Here is a 22,757-nt window from a genome sequence, read left to right as displayed (position 1 = left end):
TGTAATTACACCAGGTTGGGGACCACAGTGTTACAGGCATAGTTCGCCACGCAGTGGGTAACGATTTCTCCACTGTCAGATACGTATCTACTGCTGCCCCAGTGTTCACAATGCGCGATTTCGTGCCATCAACTCTGCCTCTACAGAAAGTAGCTTTGTGTAAATGAAGCATAACTACATCCATTTCTGAACTTGGGTTTTCGATAGCATTTGAGCTTTTTCATAAAAAATAGCTTTTTGTTTAGCTCGATTTCTTTGTTACACGGTGTCTCGTGACATTTTGTAAAAACTGATTCAGTAAAAAAAAATCAGTTCTTTTGATTGTTACAGTTTCACATTACTGATTGATAATGAGGTTACTCATAAGTTTATAGACTAATTCTTACTGAAATTCTGTGGAGTTATGTTACTGCATATATAAAATAAACATTATCTAATATGATTTTTACATGCATATAAAAGGCTATAACAAAGATTAAAAACTTGTAAAACATGTATACACTCGTATATTAATGCACAATCTGAGTGCACTTTTCTCACTGATAAAGAACATACATACGACAAACCCAAGTTCCCACAGTAACAGGCAGTTAGAACGAAATGGAAATTAATGCAGATCCAACAACTTTTAGGAAAGCAAGCAATAACAGTCTTCCCGGGATTTCAAATGTGTACGTAATCAGCTAGTGAGCTGTTTCGGTAGGCGAGAGGTGAAAGCGTTATACTTGAAATCTGCAAACTATCTTTCCTCCATTTCTCTTATGACACGACATTGAACTATAGCTTTAGTACTCTCATTTAACTGGCATCTGAACTACAATAATTTTCCGAGACGTGCTGCATTCAGACTTTTGGAATTTAAAATATAATCAAAGTGAGGATAACAATCGACTTGTTTCCACATTTTGCACGGGAATGTATTCTTCGTGGGGATAACTCTTCCTTTTTCAAGTTTGTGAAATCTAACATTTAAAATAACAAAATCTGAAACGCCAGCAACATGTCTGGAGTCAGCGGTTACATGGAAATGAACATTTTTTTAAGACGATAAAAAGAGTTTTTCCATCTCCTTCGGTAAAGCTCTAGTCTCATTATTTCTCTTTCTCTTGAACTGAATATTAAAGATGGAATGTATTTGGTTACCGGCAAGAACAGAAAGTGGTATTATCTTCATAAGGGAGCCGAGCTGGAAATCAACGTAATCAGTGCTCGTTGGCTCACTGCTAACAGGGTGATGCACGGCTGCGATAAGAAATATCAGTAATTCAATGCAAGTATTTAAATGGTGTTGCAATGATTCTATATAGGTATCAGACTTTGTAATACGAGTGTAGAACAAATGCAGGTTCCTTTATTGACCATGCAGTGTGCAGTCAAGGTTGCAGCAATGGCAGTCAATCAATAGTATCACCATATCAGTAACACCCAATTTAACTCTACGTTCGACATAAAAGAGGCTACAAAAATATTTATAAATCAAAGTTAGGACAATGAATAATGACAATATTACTTAAGAACATTGTAGTTTTCAACCAAATATTATTAGTCCAAGTGATCTTGGTTAGCTTCCTGTATCACTTTTCTTGGCTTCCTCCGCCTGAACAGCTAGCACCATATGCCAGCAGTTCAGGTAGAGGAAGCCAAGAAAAGTGATACAGGAAGCTAACCAAGATTCTCAGCAATTGTTCTTTAAACAAAATTCCAATCAAAAAAGCTATTCATTTTACATTATCTGAGAATTTGTCAGGCTGATATGCTTTTTATATACTGCCCTATTATAATTTTTAGTGCCCAAGCTAAAACAAAGCTACACTGCCTGCAAAGCTTCAATCCACGATACTTTAAGGAATCACACTCCGATGTATGAAAAGGCTTAAAATGTCTGTTTACTTTCGGATGAGTCAAGCTTCAACTGTCTGATTACAAATGAGTCGACGTGTTAAATATCTGACGTTAACCGTATACACTAGAAAAAGTTAAGAAAAGATTTGAAATTATGTTTGAAGTTTGTCGGAAGTCGCTAAGTCCTCTCATTATTAAACACTGGATGAGTATAATCTGGTTCATCCGTCCTCCAATTGAAGCAGAAGCTAGTTCTCCGTGCACCTCAATGTTTACTTCATATATCTCAATGTTTATGATGTCGTATCTCTTGAACTGTGTGTCACAATGATATAATTTTGCAGATGAATTCAGTGGTACTGTGACAATGTCTGCAAAAAGTCTTGCAAGTAGAGTTAGTAGTAGAGAAGTAATACATGCAGCAATCAAATGAAAACGAGACAGGTGGAAAAAAGTAAGTAAACTCTTCATTATATCAAAAGTAATCACCAAAAATAACTGTTTAACACATTTATCCCACTATGAGACAGGACGGCCGTTGCCTGTATTGAAAAATGCTTATTGTTGCCTACAGAAACGTGACTGTAGCCAGGTGTGCACCTCTTCGTCCAAGGCAAATAAAAAACCACAAATGTTTGTCTTCAAAACTCTAAAAATATACAAATCGCAGCAAAACTTCTGCAGCGTACTCGATACTACCTCGACTACGTATGGGCAGGCATTATGTCGGTAGGTTGTTTCGACTACACTGCGGAAGTTTTGCTCGGACGCCCTTACACATCCTTCATACACACACAGAATCTCTCCCCGAGCCATTTTCATATTTTTGCAGCCCTGAAAAAAAGACATTCGTGGCCATCAATTTGCTCGAGACGAGGACGTGCATGCCTGGATACAATCATTGATTCACAGGTAACCACAAACATTTTCCCATGAAGGCAATAACTGTCTTGTCTCACAGTGGTATAAATTTATTAACATTTTTTGTGATTATTTTTGAAATAACGAACAGTTTACTTACCGTTTTTCCATCTGCCATGTTTTAATTTTACTACCCTTGTAAATTAAAATTTCATACCTGATGCCGAAGTTTTACTGTATGAACAGTAAAAATTTAATAAGTGATTTTTTTTTTCATTTCATCATTTTGTGAGGCGTGCCAATGAGAAAAAGTTTCTTGAAATAACTCCTTCTCAGTTGCTGGATGACTATAGTCAGGGTAATTTGTGCACCAACATAACAAAAACAGTTTCAAATTGTAATACCTGTCTGAGTGTCTAAACTTTTAAAACATAAGATTATATCTCATAACGAGTATATTATGACAGCATTTCAAGTCTTTTATTCAGGCAATAATTTTAGGAAATACTGAAAATCAAATTTGTGTTGTTCCTGCAAGCTATTAGGTGGGCAGCCTACAACTGGACCTATGCACCAAGAAACAGGTTAGCCATGTAGTAATACAGACACTCCACACGTCACCTTAAAGCATGTCGCGGAGAGTACTTCCGGTACCACTACCATTTCCTCCCTTTATTGTTACGTTCACCAATGATGCATAGCACAAACAACTGTCGGCAAGACTCTGTACGAGCTCCGATTCCTCGAGATGGATGTGAAAGGAAGTAATATGTTACTCGGCTCTTCCAAAAACGTAAGCCCTCGGGATATTAACCGTACACCTGTCCACGATGCACAGTGTATATCTTGCATTTGTCGCTGCACTTTGACAGACATCTCTGTAGTGCTCCCGTGCTTATAAACGAACACTTCACGAAATACTGCTGCTCTTCATTGGGTCTTGTCTATTTCTTTTATTAATTCTACATCTACATACGTACTCCCCAAGCCACCGTACGGTGCTCGGAGGAGGGTACCTTGCGCCACTACTAGTGCCCCTTTCCTGTTCCGTTCACAAATAGTGCGAAGGAAAAACAACTCTGTATATGCCTCAGCACGAACTCTAGTTTTCTTACTTCAAAACCGTGAAATGTACATTGGTGGCAATAGTATCATCTACAGTGTTTTTCAAAAAGTGTTCCACGAAAAGAGCACTAACTTCCCTAGAGGGAGTCCCACTTGACTTAACAAAGCATCTCCCTAATACTCAACGTATTGATTGAATCCACCAGTAACAAATCTCGCGACGTGCGACTGAACAGCTTCGAAGTCTTTCTTCAGTCCGCCCTGGTGAGGATCCAAAATACTCTAGCAGTACACAAGAATAGGCTGAACTAGTGTTCTATACACAGGGTGTTTGGGGAGGAAACGTCAATATTTTACACAGTGATAGTATAAGTAATTCTGAACAAAAAATGTTATATGATCACAGGTCCGCAAATGCTTCGTTAGGGAGGTATGGGTATAGAAATGAACGTTAATTCTGCAAAACTGATGTGCACAATGAGAACATATACACAATACGACTACACAATAATGTGATTTTCTTGAAAACAATGTTACAGAGATGTACAGTTATGAGATACATTTTTACATAATTTTAATCTACTTTGCATTTAGTACGTAATGCATTACAACATGCATGTTACATGTATTCAGTTGAAAGAGACATACCACGTCTTTTATAAACGGCTTTAACATTTATCGTACAGAGGTTGTACAGTTCACACAACAGGTTTGAATATCCCACCATGAATGTCAATGCACTTTTGCACTCTAGCGATAATATATTGTGTTGCTCATTCAATTGCCTGTGGTTGATTCCTAATCAATTCAGCAGCATCCACGATGCAACGAAGCAGTTCATCTCGTGTATTTACCTTCACTTTGCGCACCTCTCATTTCATCCAACCCTATAAACAGAAATCTAAAGGTGTAAGGTCAGATGATCTTGGATGCCAATTAATAGCACCACCACAGCCAATTCAGCGGTTAGGGTAGGTGCGGTTGAGATGGTCCCTCAAAAAAATGGTTCAAATGGCTCTGAGCACTATGGGACTTAACTTATGAGGTCATCAGTCCCCTAGAATTTAGAACTACTTCAACCTAACTAACCTAGGGACATCACACACATCCATGCCCAAGGCAGGATTCGAGCCTGCGACCGTAGCGGTCGCCCGGTTACAGACTGTAGCGCCTAAAACCGCTCGGCCACCCCGGCTGGCTGATGGTCCCTCACATGTAAGGTAACATATAGAGGGGCACCGTCATGTTGAAAGTACATTCCAGTTCGCTTGGCTAAAGGAATGTCTTCCAATAGTTCCACAAATGAATTTTCCAAAAAATGAAGGTACCTCTCTCCCGTCAATCATTGATTGATAATAAATGGACCTATCAAAAGGTTACCGATCATGCCACACCAAACATTTATGGCAAAACGAACTTTGAAATTGTTACGCACTGAAGAGTGTGTATTTTCCACTGTGGTCCGAACCGCACAATAATCCTGCGTTCGGTGTAGGGCAGCGGAGGAGTGAGTGGACTCCTGTAGCCTGTTGTGGGGTCGTGTACCACTGAGGGCTACGGCGGGGACAAAGCCTTTCCGTCGTTTCTAGGTCCCCAGTTCCATACAATACAAGGGACCAATGCTGTAAAGTACTCTCTATGAAAATAAGTTTGGATCTCACACACCATCCCAGTAGCCACTATGTTGCAACTTCAGGCCTAAAACATAAGATGGCTACTAATGTAAATTAGACTGTGGTGGTGGTCAAAACCACAAAAAAAGTCCTGTAAATATATACCCAGAAACAAATACTTGCTAAGATATGGGCCATTCTACTTACACTGATAATGTTCACGACTCAGTGGTGCTGGCTGCCTTCCTGTTGACAACTCCTGCTCATTTCTCATTGGTTGTATTTATTTATTTATTTAATTTATTTACGTGTCAAGTTCCGTAGGACCAAATTGAGGAGCAAATCTCCAAGGTCATGGAAAGTGTCACTACATGAAATTACAACATAAAAGAAATAACAGATAAAAATAAATGTTTACGAACCCGAAAAAAGTCAGTCCACAAGTTTAAGTAAATGCAATCAACAATACAACAAGAATCAGCTTACTTTTTCAAGAAACTCCTCAACAGAATAGAAGGAGTGACCCATGAGGAAACTCTTCAGTTTCGATTTGAAAGCGGTGGATTTCTGCAAAGGTTTTTGAATTTGAGTGGTAGCTTATTGAAAATGGCTGCAGCAGTATACTACACACCTTTCTACACAAGAGTTAAAGAAGTCCAGTCCAAATGCAAGTTTGATTTCCGCCGAGTATTAACTGAGTGAAAGCTGCTTATTCTTGAGAATAAGGTAATATTGTCAACAAGAAATGACAGTAAGGAATATAAATATAGAGGGGCCAATATCAAAATACCCAGACTGGTGAACGGGTGTCGACAAGAGGTTCGTGAACTTACACCACTTATTGTCCAAACCACCCGTTTCTGAGCCAAAAATATACTTTTAGAATGGGAAGAGTTACCCCAAACTATAATACAATATGACATAAGCGAATGAAAATAAGCAAAGTAGACTAATTTTCGTGTTGAACGATCACTCACTTCTGATACCATTCAAATAGTAAAAATGGCAGTATTAAGTCTTTGAACAAGAACCTGAATGTGCGCTTTCCATGACAGTTTACTACCTATCTGAACACCTAGAAATTTGAACTGCTCAGTTTCACTAATCATATGCCCGATCTGTGAAATTAAAACACCAGGTTTTGTGGAATTGTGTGTTAGAAACTATAAAAACTGAGTCTTACTGTGATTTAGCGTTAGTTTATTTTATAGAAGCCATGAACTTATGTCATGTACTGGACTATTTGAAACCGAGCCAATGTTGCACATAACATCCTTTACTACCAAGCTAATGTCATCAGCAAACAGAAATATTTTAGAGTTGCCCATCATACTAGGGGACGTATCATTTATATAAATAAGGAACAGGAGTGGTTCCAACACTGATCCCTGGGACACCCCCCACTTGACAGTACGCCACTCAGATCCCACATCACAGCCGTTATCAACATTGTGAATAATGACCTTTTACTGCCTGTTGCTAAAGTAAGACGTGAACCAATTGAAAGCTACTCCCTGTGTTCCGCAATGGTCCAACTTACTGGAGCAATATTTTGTGATCAACACAACCAAATGCCTTAGTTAAACCAAAAGATATGCCAAGTGTACAAAACCTTTTGTTTAGCCCATCCAGTACCTCACAAAGAAAAGAGAATATAGCATTTTTAGTTGTTAAACGACTTCTAAAGCTGAACTGTACATTTGATAGCAAATCGTGTGATATAAAATGTTCAATTATCCTTACATACACAGCATTTTCAATCATTTTTGCAAACACCGATGGCATAGAGACAGGTCTAAAATTACCTACATTATCCCTTTCTCCCTTTTTATAAAGACTTACTACTGAGTACTTTAATTGCTCAGGAAACTGACCATTCCTAAAGGAAAAATTACAAATATGGCTAAATACAGGGCTAACATGTGCAGCACAGTACTTTAATATTCTGCTAGGCACTCCATCTTATCCAAGAGAGACTTTAGTCTTCAGTGATTCAATTATTGGCTCAATCTCCCTCTTGTCTGTATCACAGAGGAGTATTTTAGACATCAATCTTGAAAGTCATTTGCCAAGAAAGTTATATGATTTCCTGTAGAAATTAAATTTTTATTTAATTCACCAGCAATGCTCAGAAAATGATAGTTAAATACTGAACATATATATAATTTATCAGTAACAGAAATATTTTTACTGTGAACTGACTTTATATCATCGACCTTGTGCTGCTGACCAGACACTTTCTTCACAACTGACCATATGGTTTTAATTTTATCCTGTGAATGAGCTATTCTATTTGCATACCACATAGTCTTTGCCTTCCTACAACATTTTTAAGCACCTTACAATACTGTTTGTAATGGGCTACTGTAGCTTGATTGTGACTACTTCTAACATTTTGATATAATTCCCACTTTGTTCTACTAGATATCCTTATCTCACTAGTCAGCCACCCGGGCTCCTAGTACCCCATTTAGAACATTCTAATGGAAAGCAACTCTCAAAGAGCATGAGAAATGTGTTAAGGGGAGCATTGTATTTATCAGCTATGTTAGTGGCACTATAAACAGCAGGTCACTCTTGTTCCTTGACAAGGTTTAAAAGAACTCTCTACTGCTGTTGGATTAACATTCCTAAATAGTTTGTAATTAAATATGACTTTGGTTTGAGTGCAAAAGCCTTTTACTGTTAGAATTTGTGTATCATGGTATGAAAGGGCATTCACACTTTTACTAACAGAATGTCCATCTAGAAATGAAGAACGAATTAAAAATTGTCTACAGCTGTGCTACTTTTCCCCTGCACCCTAGTGGGAAAACACACATTCTGCATCAGATCATATGAATTTAGGAGATCTACCAACATCCTTTTTCTTGCAGCATCATATACAAAAGTAATATTGAAGTCACCACATATAACTAATTTCTGGTACTTCCTACAAAGTGAATCAAGAACCCTCTCTAGCTTGAGCAGAAATGCTCTGAAGTTGGAGTTAGAGTACTTATAAACAACAACAACTAGGAATTTAGTTTCACTAAATTCAACTGCCCCTGCACAACATTCAAATATCTGTTCGGTGCAGTGTCGTGATATGTCTATGGACTCCAACAGAATACTGTTTTTTTACGTACATAGCCACTCCCCCACCTCGAAAGGAACTCCACAAGAAACACCCAGCTAATCTGTATCCTGTAAAGGAAGCCTTTGAATTGTCAAATTATTCAAGTGGTGCTCTCATATACCAATAATTTCAGAGTCAACATCTATAAGCAGTTGACTAACTTTATCTCTATGTTGTTGTTGTTGTTGTTGTTGTTGTTGTTGTTGTGGTCTTCAGTCCTGAAACTGGTTTGGTGCAGCTCTCCATGCTACTCTCTCCTGTGCAAGCTTCTTCATCTCCCAGTACCTACTGCAGCCTACATCCTTCTGAATCTGCTTCGTGTATTCATCTCTTGGTCTCCCTCTACGATTTTACCTTCCACACTGCCCTCCAATGCTAAAATTGTGATCCCTTGATGCCTCAGAACATGTCCTACCAATCGGTCCCTTCTTCTTGTCAAGTTGTGCCACAAACTTCTCTTCTCCCCAATCCTATTCAATACCTCCTCATTAGTTATGTGGTCTACCCATCTAATCTTCGAAAGCTTCTATTCTCTTCGTGTCTAAATTATTTATCGTCCACGTTTCACTTCCATACATGGCTACACTCCATACAAATCCTTTCAGAAACGACTTCCTGACACTTAAATCTATACTCGATGTTAACAAATTTCTCTTCTTCAGAAACGCTTTCCTTACCATTACCAGTCTACATTTTATATCTTCTCTACTTCGACCATCATCAGTTATTTTGCTCCCCAAATAGCAAAACTCCTTTACTACTTTGAGTGCCTCATTTCCTAATCTAATTCCCTCAGCATCACCCGACTTAATTCAACTGCATTCCATTATCCTCATTTTGCTTTTGTTGATGTTCATCTTATATCCTCCCTCCAAGACACTGTCCATTCTGTTAAACTGCTCTTCCAGGTCCTTTGCTGTCTCTGACAGAATTACAATATTATCGACGAACCTCAAAGTTTTTATTTCTTCTCTGTGGACTTTAATTCCTACTTAAAATTTTTCTTTTGTTTCCTTTATTGTTTGCTCAATGTACAGATTGAATAACATCGGGGAGAGGCTATAACCCTGTCTCACTCCCTTCCCAACCACTGCTTCCCTTTCATGCCTCTCGACTCTTGTAACTGCCATCTGCTTTCTGTACAAATTGTAAATAGCCTTTTGCTCCAAGTATTTTAACCCTGCCACCTTCGGAATTTAAAAGAGAGTATTCCAGTCAACCTTGTCAAAAGCTTTCTCTAGGTCTACAAATGCTAGAAACACAGGTTTGCCTTTCCTTAATCGGTCGTCTAAGATAAGTCGTAGGGTCAGTACTGCCTCACGTGTTCCTACATTTCTATGGAATCCGAACTGATCTTCCCCGAGGTCAGCTTCCACCAGTTTTTCATTCGTCTGTAAATAATTTGCGTTAGTATTTTTCAGCCGTGACTCATTAAACTGATAGTTTGGTAATTTTCATATCTATCAACACCTGCTTTCTTTGGGATTGGAATTATTATATTCTTCTTCAAGCCTAAGAGTATTTCAGCTGTCTCATACATCTTACTCACGATATGGTAGAGATTTGTCAGGGTTGGCTGTCCCAAGGCTATCAGTAGTTCTAATGGAATGTTGTCTAATCCTGGGGCCTTGTTTCGACTTAGATCTTTCAGTGCTCTGTCAAACTCTTCATGCAGTACCGTATCTCTGATTTCATCTTCATCTACATCCTCTTCCATTTCCATAATATTGTCCTCAAGTACATCGCCCCTGTATTGACCCTCTATATACTCCTTCCACTTTCTGTTTTGCCTTCTTTGCTTAGAACTGGGTTTCCATCTGAGCTCTTGATAGTCATGCAAGTGGTTCTCTTTTCTCCAAAGGTCTCTCTATTTTTCCTGTAGGCAGTATCTATCTTACCCCTCGTGAGATAAGCCTCTACATCCTTACATTTGTCCTCTAGCCATCCCTGCTAAGCCATTTTGCACTTCCTATCAATCTCATTTTTGAAATCTTTGTGTTCCTTTTTGCCTACTTCATTACTGCAATTTTAAATTTTCTCCTTTCATCAATTAAGTTCAATATCTCTTCTGTTATCCAAGGATTTCTACTAGCCCCCACATCTTTTTGCTTACTTGATCCTCCGCTGCCTTCGCTATTTCACCTCTCAAAGCTACCCATTCTTCTTCTGCTGTATTTCTTTCCCCTGTTCTTGTCAATCATTCCCTAATGCTCTCTCTGAAACTCTCTACAGCCTCTGGTTCTTTCATTTTATCCAGATCCCATCTCCTTAAATTCCTACCTTTTCACTGTTTCTTCAGTTTTAATCCACAGTTCATAACCAATAGATTGTGGTCAGAGTCCACATCTGCTCCTGCAAATGTCTTACAATTTAAAATCTAGTTCCTAAATCTCTTTCTTACCATTATATAATCTATCTGAAACCTTCCAGTGACCCCAGGCCTCTGCCACATATACAACCTTCTTCCATGATTGTTAAATCAAGTGTTAGCTGTGATTAAGTTATGCTCCGTGCAAAATTCTGTCAGGCGGCTTCCTCTTTCTTTCCTTACCCCCATTCCATATTCACCTACAACTTATTCTTCTCTTCTTTTTCCTACTGTCAAATTCCAGTCCCCCATGACTATTAAAGTTTCGACTCCCTTCGCTATCTGAATAATTTCTTTTATCTCATCATACATTTCTTCAATCTCTTTGTCATCTGCGGCACTAGTCAGCATATAAACTTGTACTGTTGTGGTAGGTGTGGGCTTAGTGTCTATGTTGGCTACAATAATGAATTCATTATGCTGTTCATAGTAGCTTATCTACACTCCTATTTTTGTATTCATTACAAAACCTACTCCAGCATTACCCCTATATTATTTTGTATTTATAACCCTGTATTCGCCTGACCAGAAGTCTTGTTGCTCCTGCCACCGAACTTCACGAATTCCCACTATATCTAACTCTAACCTATCCATTTCCCTTTTTAAATTTTCTAACCTACCTGCCCGATTAAGGGATCTGACATTCCACACTCGCATTAAGGGATCTGACATTCCACTCTCCGATTCGTAGAAAGCCAGTTTTCTTTCTCCTGATAACAACATCGTCCTGAGTAGTCCCCGCCAAGAAATCTGAATGGGTGACTATTTGACGTCTGGAATATTTTACCCCAGAGGACGCCATCATCATTTAACCATACAGTAAAGCTGCATGCCCTCGGGAAAAATTAAGTCTGTAGTTTCCCCTTGCTTTCAGCCGTTCCCAGTACCAGCTCAGCAAGGCCGTTTTGGTTAATGTTATAAGACCAGATCAATTCAGACTGTTTCCCCTGCAACTACTGAAAAGGCTGCTGCCCCTCTTCATGAACCACATGTTTGTCTGGCCTCTCAACAGATACCCCTCCATTGTGGTTGCACCTACGGTACAGCTATCTGTATCGTTGAGGCACACAAGCCTCCCCACCAACAGGAAGGTCCATGGTTCACTTGGGGGGGGGGGGGGGGTTTGGTCTCTAATACCTCTTATATTTTGATGAAATATGCTTATTCCTTCTCTACCTGGAAACATTACATCCTCGGAAGGTGAGCCCTTAGTTAGAGGGACTTCCTTTAAGCAGGTATACCTATCAGCTGACTTCAATCTAAAAAAGGTGCAGCTCTAACTCCAACTACTACAGGAATTTTTCCATGAGTGACCCCACCACCACCACCACCACCACCACCATCCACTACACTGTCACCTGTAAGCTTAGCCAGCCTCCCCTTCCCATACATATTGAGGTGCAGGCCATGCCTAGTGAACTCCAATCCACTGATAGACCCAACTGGCACCACTGAGATGTGACCCATGACCTCTGCCAGCAGTGCCCTCCCCAGCCCCATGTTAACGCGCCTAACAGCTGCATTAAGATGAGGCTGATCATGACGCTGAAACAGTTGCAGGAAATGCACATTAGTGCCACCAGTTTGAGTAGCTATTTTACCAGGTCACCACCTACATCATATTCCCCGTCCCTATCAAGACTGTTCCCTGCTCCACCCATTACCACTACCTGATCCTCCTTCGTAAAATTCCTACATAACTCCTCTACGCTGTCAGTCACCTGAGCCAACCCTGCACTAGGCCTCACAATGCTGGTAAGCTGGTACTCATTCCCCAACACTTCCTGCAACTGCTGGCACACACCGTGTGAACTACCTAACAGCAGAACCTCCTTCATTCTGTTAGACTTTGCAACTAACCTAGGCCTCCTAATTGCTGAGGACTGTGCATGTTCCCTACATCTACAGCTACATGTTTCTGTACATGAGTACTACAACTGTCATGCTGTTGTCAGACACTCATTTGTCTCCTACATCAGCCATCCATACTTATCGTTTTGAGACTGTTTTGCCATCAGAACAAAATCAGTGATTTGTTGGAGTGTGAGCAGCCTGATTGGCGTACTGGAGTCCTGTTTTCTCATATGGGAGACATTATATCCTGTTACGGTTTAGTCAATGGCATTAAACGACAGACACATCTCGTGTATGCCAAATGACATCCTCAAAGTCCCATTCCATCTGAAATAATGTTCAGCTAGTTGTTATAGTGATTTTCAGACACAGGATTGTTTGCTACAAGGACAATGGATTGCAGTGGACTGTGCACAGTTGGCACTTTTGATATGAAACTTTTGTGTGATGAGCAGGTGATAATCCTGAAACCAGTATGTGAAATATTGGAGCTTCTGAAGGTGTAAAGGTGGTGCATTTAGCATGAGCAATTACTTTATCCATACCTTCTACAGAGTGTGCAAGCTCTCAGGCCAAATGACCTTCATACAGAATTACAGTACTGCCAATTGATTCTAAGACGGAGCATTAAAGCTCTGCAATTCACAACTAGCACTTTATTTACAGATTGGACGGGATTCTCACAGAGTGAAATAATAATAATAACAACAAAAACCAGGTGTGGGCAAAGGCAAATCCTTGAGAGATCATGGACGAAAGGCACAAAATTTGTTGTTGTATCAATATGTTGACACAAATACTGAGTAGCACACTCATAGGGCTGTACACTTTTCTTGATAAATTCCGGCAAGGGAAGTAACCCCTGTTATTGGAGCATGTTACTCTTTCAGAAAGACTACAGAAGTGGGTTATTGGCATTGGGACAATATCTGTTTTCTACATCTTGTATGACAGTGCATAATACAAATATTTCATGAGCAACGGATTGGTTAAGTAGGTCAAGAAGCACCACCCTCCTGTCCATCCGTCATTAATTGTTTGTGTTTCTGGCTACATGGATATTTGAAGTCACAGGTTCATTCCAACCCACTGACAATGAGCACACATTACAGAAGCTTATGTCTATGCTTGTGACCAAGTTTGAGGGCAGCTGAGTGTGTTCGGAGGAGTTAGTCATTCTTTGTAGAGGAGGGCTGACAAATGTGTAAGAATGAGTGTCAACAGACAGATGGTCATCATCATATGACAGAATGACACTATCTCACAAATTATTTGTTTGTGGTCATGTGTTAATAACTTTCTTTAGTTCTGGCCAGTACTATCATATCTGACAAAATGGGGCACTCTACGTAAACATCCTGTTTAAACAAACCAATGGTTAATGCTGAAAGATCGATGGGGCTGTTTGTGAGCTATGTTATTCTTTATAGGAAATTTCCAACACCAGGCAATTACAGAAAAATGCAGGTAGACCTGCTTGGAGTTGACATTTGCTGTAGGGATTGGCAATTGATCCTGAGTGCTAATAAATCTAAAGTACTACGCTTAAATAGGCAGAGAGATCCACTATTGTTCTATTACATGACTCAAGATAAATTACTGCAACCAGTAACAACCTAAAATATCTAGTACATAACCTACATAGTCGCCTAAAGTGGAATAATATCATAACACTAGTTCTGGGAAAAGCAGACTCCAAGCTTGAGATTCATTGAAAGATTTCTGAGGAAATGTAATTTATGCATGAAGGAAGTAGCTTGCAAAGCACATGTTCAACCAATTCTTGGGTATTGCTCGTCAGTCTGCAGTCCTTATTAGGCAGGAAGCAACTGAAAGAGTTGAAACAAGTCTCCAGGTCTGGATGGAATCCCAACTCATTTTTACAGAGAGTACTCTACTGTATTGGTGCCTTACTTAGTTTGCATTGGTTGTGAATATTTCGCTCACCAAGACGTCCCAAGAGACTAGAGAAAGTGCAGGGGAGTCCCATAATATAATGAGAGGGACAGGGGTAAAAGAACGCAAAATTACAGGGCAAAATCTTTTACACTGATTTGCAGCAGAATTCTTGAGCATATTCTCAGTTCAAATATAATACATTTCCTTAAGACACAAGGGCTTCTCTCCAAAAATCAGATCGAATTTAGAAAGCATCGCTCATGTGAAACTCGGCATGTCCTTTTCTCTCTCGGAGGACTAAATCATTTTGTGTGATATATATGGAAAACAAACAACAGAAGGAGAAAAGGTAACCCCTCACTTACAACATCCACAAAGGCCACACAGCTCCAGCTGCAGTGCTGCTACTGACAAAACACAGGAAACTGTTATAATTTAGAGGCCAACCAATATCAACATACTGAGAATGGCAGCTCCTGAAGTTCAAAGCTATGCCTATTGTACCTGAGAAGATTGGTTGAGGTATGTTACAAACTATTCTCTTATGTCTGACTTCCCGATAATGTGACACAGGCCAGTGGTCTCAAACAAAGTCACTGCCTCCTATATGGCATAACAAATATTAAGTTCACATGCCCAAATATTCTAATCATTTAGGAGTTTCTAAGACCCCCAAATTACAACTTACTACTTTATGTTTGGTCAATAATCAAAGCCAGATCTCTGGCTTCATTTAGGATATGGAATTGTAAAGAGTGTGTGACTTACATCAGGATGAACAACCCTAAAAGCTTGTGACTAATTAGATGAAATTGAAAAATAGCACCTGGAAACAAAAGCTGAATGCTGTAACAGCACAGGCACCTTATGTCTGCTAACTGTGAAAGCTCCAAAGGAACAATCTTAAGTGAAACATGCTTCTCCTCCATATCTCCTCACCCATTTTGATAATGTTTTCATTATCTCTCTGTTTTGTTTTAGTTAACCAGCTCCATCTGTTAAGTGTGACACTACTTTGGCCAGGTTAGTGGCTATATGAAGAAACTTTAAAAGTAACACGTTGTCCCACACTCAGACCATTCCACGAGAGGCACAAGGTCAGACAAGCGTACGTATTCTGGGTTTCCCACAGACAAGAATTCTGCTATGGTATGATTTAACAGACGCATCACTGTGTGGGACTGAAATGGCGTGGCAACTGGAAACCTATTCTAAAGTTGAAGTATGAGAGACATTTTTATTCTTGTGGACAAAATGTCTAAATTGCACATAAATAAACTATGAAATTCTGGCAGAATACAGACCAAATGCAATGTTGCATCCAGCCATAGTGAAACAGTCCCAACAATTTGACCCAGGCCATACACATGTGGCTGATGTTGATTGAGAAGAAAGTCTATCAACACTGACCACAGACAACAATGTATGGGCAATGGAGTAACAAATTCACAGCAATCACAAGTTTTCCAACAACAAGGACATCATTCACAGCAGTTTTTGAATGGCTCTCTAACCAAGGGCCAGATTTCTACCACTGAGGAACTGAGTGACTGGTAGAACATCCCGACCATTGTTTACAGGATCTTGACGATTATGTTGACAAATAATATTGTATATCTAACAACAGAAACTCCAGGTTGGAATATCAACAATATAAGGAACGATAGATTGCTACTCACTGTAAAGATGACACGTTGAGTTGCAGTCAGGGACAGGCTTTTATCTCTGGCAGCATGAGCTGTGTAAGTGTCTTTTCGTTGTGTCTTGCTGCAATTCAATGCCATCTTTATGGTGAGTAGCAATCTATCTTTTCCTTACATTGTTAATATCATGTATCTGTGTCACTTTGAAGTGCAGTGTACCGTTAAATAAAAGTTACTTGTTCTGCTGTGTGACAATGTTTAACTTACTTTCTAGAGTCACCTTGTCCAAACTTAAATAAAGATCTCACATGACTCAACAATGTTGATAAAAGACAAAACACTTCTGATTTCAATGCAACTGATACTTATTCATTTGTCAGTCAACACTTCAAGGGAACCAAAACTATCAACATATTTTGCACTGTTCCATTTCCTGGGCACTTGGAGCAGGATCTGTAATGTAACTCTTATCTGAGACTAAGTCATTCATATACAAGCAAGTATTTCAGGTCCTCTCTACCACTACAATTTGGTATCTAAGGATACAAACTGTCGGAAGAATGCTTGAGTGAGGTTCTTTAAGTGGCTAGGGGTGAATATTCTCCATATATACGATATTTTTACCAGACTGAACTGATTAATTTGTCAAGAAAATACAAGAAGAAATGTATTCATTTCATAACACTTATCTGGCCTCAAAGCAACATTGTTCAATGATGGTAAACAGAAAAAATAAAAACTAGCTTCTGCTGATCTCTGAGCATCATCAAGGTTCTGTGAGAATTAACCTACAGTTTATATTATGACTGCAGAAACTGTGTATAAAATTAATGCCACAAATAAAGGCATAACAGTAATCTGCTACAGGTGGTACTGCACAAAAACTTAACCAAGTTTTCTCTGTTGTATACCAGCCAATAGAGAAACAATGAGGGAGACATTTGCTATCTTCCATTATGCATATCTGTAGTGACACGAACTGTACCTCACAATAGACATCCTCAAATTCAGTTTCTGGCAGTTGTTTAGAGGTAGAGGTGGCTGTTCTGAAACTTTTTAACTGTCCTTAAACAGAGTATAAGGGGTTGTAAAGCATTCACAATGGCAGAAGTAAAGTTCAAATTATGGGTGCAACAGGCATTCTAATTCATTCATAAAGCGAGCAGACACGCTGGCAATAATTTTCTGTTGACATGGCAGTCAAATTTTGATTGTCACATTGGATCAGTAACTTGAACTATCTAACATATCAAATCCCAGTGCATCCAAAAATTCCTCCAGTCTTTGCTCGCAACGGCCCCATCACATGGCTTATGTGTATCACACAGATATCGTGGATAAGTACAAACACAGCACACGACTTATTGTCTACTTTGTTTATTACACTGTTGAATGAACAGTACATGCTATTTCACATTGCACATAAAAGATGCAACCTGATTTTACAGTTCTTTCAGCACATCACTGTGTCTACATCTGTATCTATACTGAGCACTACAACATCTGCTACATGGCACAGAGAGCACAGTACACCTGTACCATTTTACTCCTAACAATTCCAATCATGGATGGTGTCTCAGAGAAATAGTATTATACTTTTATTTTACAGTAATTGAAATTGCTGAATGGAATGATCTGTAAAATAAGGGAAAGCAACCATTCACCTATAGTGGACTAATGTGTGGAGCATACAAACATGTAACAGAAAGCAGCATTCATACTAGCTTTTGAGCTCTTGCTCTTTTTATTGGAATAGTACACAGTCACATACACAGCCACTCAAACGTACACACCTGCAGCCGAAACAAGACTGTTTCTACTGTGGTTACGAATCGTAGTGACTATGTGGCTGAGGTTCTCCACCAATTTGCCAACACCTCTTATACAACTAATGACCATGGCTCCATTCCAGCAGCCCAATATGACCTCGGGCAGTGCCTCAAGGCCTTAAATCCATCCCAAAACCTGATGCCTGAATCCATCTTCCTCCTCACTCAAGCAACCATCCCCCCCCCCCCCCCCCACACACACACCTACTGTCCAAATTCCGAACCCATAGGTCTCCCTGCTAATCATCCCATTGTGACTGGATACAATGCTCCCACAGAACAAACCTCTGCCTTTCTTGGTCACTATGAATGCAACATCCTTGTACACCAGGCCCTCATGCCCATGGCCTTGTGGCCATGGAACATTGCCTTTCCCAGCACTGCCCGGATAACAAACCTACCACCTCTTTCCTGGTCCTCCTAGCCAACCACATGCTGACCCAGGATTATTTCACTTTAGAAGGCCAAAGCTACAAACAACTCCATGGTATTGCCATGGCTACTCACATGGCACCATCCTATGCCAACTTATTTATAGAATACTGGAGGAATCTTTCGTATCCAGTTAACATTTAAAACTCTTTGTCTGGTTCATGTTCATTTGTAATATTTTAGTGATCTGATTAGTGATGTGACTGATGACACCGGCAACCTTTGCTTTTTCCTCCACAGCCTCAGTACCTACTCGCAAATCTGCTGCACCTGGTTCTCCTCAGTACAATGAGGTACCTTCCTAGATTTCGACCTGCACCTTTGAGATAGCTTCATAATATGTCTGTTCATATCAAGCACACCAAACACCAACATTACATTCACTTTGACAACTGTCACCTCTCCCATGTAAAAGAATCTCTTTGTAACAGCCTTGCCACCGTTGAACACCACATCTGCAGTGGAAAGCATGTGATGTCGAAATATAGCAATAATCCTACCACAGCTTTATTGACAGGAAATATCCTACCCAGTTCATCCAAAAACAAATCTCCCATGCCACCCCCTCCTCTGACACCTGTAAAATTGTGAACCAGCCATCAATCAGCATTCCTCTGATCACTCACTACCACTCTGACCCTGAAAAGCTCAACCACATCCTACACAAGAGCTCTGACTACATCTCATCATGCCCCTACCTCTCATCGTGCCCTGAGATGAGGGATATTCTATCCATAATCCTACCCACAATTCCCAAAGTAGTGTTCCACAACCCACCCAACCTTCAGCATACCACTGCCCATCCCTATTCCAATCCTGCTCCCAATCCTGCACCCCTTATGGTCAGCCCCGGTTCAAGATCTGTTCCATATATCCGCTGATCAATTCCTACAGCAGTCCAGCCACAGAAATTTTCTAGCAACTAAAAAGGCAGGGCCACATGTGAAAGTAGCCTTGTTATATATCAGCTAAGTGGCAATTGCTACACAGCATTCATGTGGGCATGACAAGTACACAACTGTCAAGCCACATGAATGACCATTGCCAAACTGTGGCAAAATGCAAACTTGACCATCCAGCAGCCAAACATGCTGCAAACTACAAGACAAATGACTTGAACAGCTGGTTCACTGTGCGGTTATTTGGATACTCCCCTCCAGCACAAGTTTCTCTGAACTATGTAGGTGATGATAGTCTCTCCAGCATATTGTGCACTCAAGTAATCCCCCTGACCTAAATCTCTGTTAACACACACACACACACACACACACACACACACACACACACACACAAACCTCTCTGTCTCCCTCTTCATTTCCATCGTCCTCTCCATTTTTCCTTTTCCTATCTCCCTTATTCCACAGCTCTTACAAGTTCTACCCTAATTTTGTTGGACAGCCACTAATCCATTTGTCAGACCTGCCTCATTTTATTCCGCCCCTGTGTAGTTTTTTGTGTGTGTGTGTGTGTGTGTGTGTGTGTGTGTGTGTGAACTTGTACTAGGAAAGCAAGAGCCCGATAGCTAACACGAATATTGCTTTCTGTTACATGTTTGTTTCTATGCTCCACACATCAGTCTGTTATATTTTTAAATATTTTTTTTTGTTTTTCTATGTCTATAAATATGTAACTCTTGCTCTTAACAAATATCTGTGTTGGATAACTGTCTTTGACAAAAATCGGTCACACAATAAACAATAAATTAAACAGCAGCTTAAGTTGTTACATGTTGCCACTTCTAACTCCATATACATAATGATATCTCAAACTTAATCACCGCGATCATTATGCAACATGTATGTGGGGAAAGCAGTATGTTTCTTGACTCATATTGGAATATACAATTAAAGGGTCATATCATGCACAACACAGCATCCCGCAATGGTGATTTCTGCCACACACTGTACTTATTAAACAAACTTGAGCTGAATCATAATGACATTCTTAAATTCCTGTCTCCTCCTCCTCTATTCCAACAATTCAAGACTGATGAACAAGACTGACAACCAAGCTGGCAGTAGTTTTTAAGAGACTACCTTCATAGGTGAATTACATTCCCATAGACTCCTTCTAATAAATCTTAGTATGACTTCTGCCTTTGTAACAATTATAACTGGGCCAAAATAACACAGTGATTGATAGCTGCGCACGATAGTGTGCAATGTTCTCGCTGCATTATGGTCTGGCAGCAGCAGCTGTGCGGTACTATACTGGATAAATTCACACGAGCCACGTCAAGAAGGGACACTGAATGTTGTATCACTTGCTTGTGCACTTTAGCCACTGTCTTCTATCATTCAGTGGCGTAATATTAGGATGCTGTACAGAGAAACACAGCACATAACAAAACAAACTGCAACAATTATGTTACTGATTGCAAGAGTTGTACACAACTGAATGTAATAATCAGCATATAAAGCAGCAGAGTGAAATAGCAACAGTGAAAAGTACAGAATGTACACTAAGTGCATTCTCTATTTGGTTGTTATTATGGCAGCTGTCCTGTAAAGAATTAAAGTTTGTTATTTTGATCCAGATATAGAGAACTCTGCATATCTGGAAGATGATTATTTGGAAATTTGGAGCAACAAACAGATGTGAAGCTAATTACACTGTTCTACCAGTTTTGTTTCTTGCAGGATTGTTGCAATTTTTTTTCATATGAATTAGCATTTCATGATCATTACCTTGATATAAAAAGGAAAATACTCCAAAGAAGATTATTAATTCACAAAATGATAGAATGGCTGGCTGGTACTACCTTCAGGAGGCGTATTTCCAATACTGTCAACAGACATATTTTAACACGAAAAAAACTGTTACTAGATCCCAGAACTATTAGTTCCTTCCTCAGGGAGGAGCACAGGCTCTATCCCTCAGCTATCTTCTTCGGGACACACTCTTGCTCTATGAGGTTGTTTCATCTTAAATCGCTCTGGAAGGATACTTCTTGATAACTGTGACTGTTTCCAGTTGCTGCATGGCATATTATGTCTTTTAATATATTTATACACAATCCAGTAGCTTATTCTAAGGGTCAACATCACTCTTATCCCAAGCTATGCTTTTGTAACAATTTTCTAATGATGTGAAACTCTGTACGTAAGTGCAACATGTGTATGCATTAGTTTGTGTTGATAGGTTGTATTTTCCAAATATATCTCTGTTATTCCTACTGATGTTACTTAGCAATGATTACTATTGTGTTCTATCACTCTCCTCCCTCCCTGTATACTGTAACAGTACCAGACAAAATGTGCATATTTCATTTGCTGTAGAGGGAAATGAAGTTATGTTGTTTGATTCACTGTACATGACAATTACGTTTTGCATTCTATTGCACTTTTCAGGCATTTCATTCTTACTACAGCCATAATAACTGTCATTACCTAATCATTTGTATCATTTGCACCTGATACTTTGGTCCTTAGATTTCCTTTTTAATTTTTCCTGTAAAATGCATTTTTACTTGAAAGATGGGTATTGTTAAAAAGCACTACATGTTTCATTTAGTGGAAGGTGAGATGAAACAATCATTTTTTTCATGGGCTTTCCACAAACTGATATAAGCAGACACATTCAGTGCCATCAAATATCTTCTTTAAAAATTATCAAAAGAAGATATTTGATGACACTGAGTGCATCTGCCTTAAGTATACATCAGTTTGTAGAAACCCCATGAAAAAAAAAAAAAAAAATTATCCCCCCCCCCCCTCATGACCCATTGACCCTGCCGCTGGTGGGGAGGCTTGTGTGCCTTAGTGATACAGATAGCCATACTGTAGGTGCAATCACAACAGAAGAGTATCTGTTGAAAGGCCAGGCAAACATGTGGTTCCTGAAGAGGGGCAGCAGCCTTTTCAGTAGTTGCAGGGGCAACAGTCTGGATGATTGACTGATCTGGTCTTGGGCAACAGTCTGGATGATTGACTGATCTGGTCTTGTAACATTAACCAGTGCTGGTACTGCGAGCGGCTGAAACCAAGGGGAAACTACAACCATAATTTTTCCCAAGGGCATGCAGCTTTACTGTATGGTTACATGATGATGGCGTCCTCTTGGGTAAAATATTCCAGACGTCAAATAGTCACCCATTTGGATCTCCGGGTGCAGACTACTAAGGAGCACGTCAACATCAGGAGAAAGAAAATTGGCATTCTATGGAATAGAGCTTGGAATGTCAGATCCCTCAATAGAGTAGGTAGGTTAGAAAATTTAAAAAGGGAAATGGAT

The 22,757-nt window shown here is 39.6% G+C and overlaps 2 protein-coding genes across 4 annotated transcripts in view; one reads left to right on the top strand and one right to left on the bottom strand.

Moving 5' to 3' along the window:
• The window catches only part of LOC126199360 (putative protein FAM10A4), a 203,465-nt gene that overhangs the window by 86,407 nt on the left and 94,301 nt on the right, over window positions 1-22,757 (bottom strand). The window lies entirely within an intron of this gene.
• The window catches only part of LOC126199358 (uncharacterized abhydrolase domain-containing protein DDB_G0269086-like), a 74,089-nt gene that overhangs the window by 18,793 nt on the left and 32,539 nt on the right, over window positions 1-22,757 (top strand). The window lies entirely within an intron of this gene.

The sequence above is a fragment of the Schistocerca nitens genome, chromosome 8 (genome assembly GCF_023898315.1).
Source record: "Schistocerca nitens isolate TAMUIC-IGC-003100 chromosome 8, iqSchNite1.1, whole genome shotgun sequence".
NCBI classification, from domain to species: Eukaryota; Metazoa; Arthropoda; class Insecta; order Orthoptera; family Acrididae; genus Schistocerca; species Schistocerca nitens.
The sequence above is the reverse complement of the archived record's forward strand: the minus strand, read 5'-3'. Positions and strand labels throughout refer to the sequence as shown.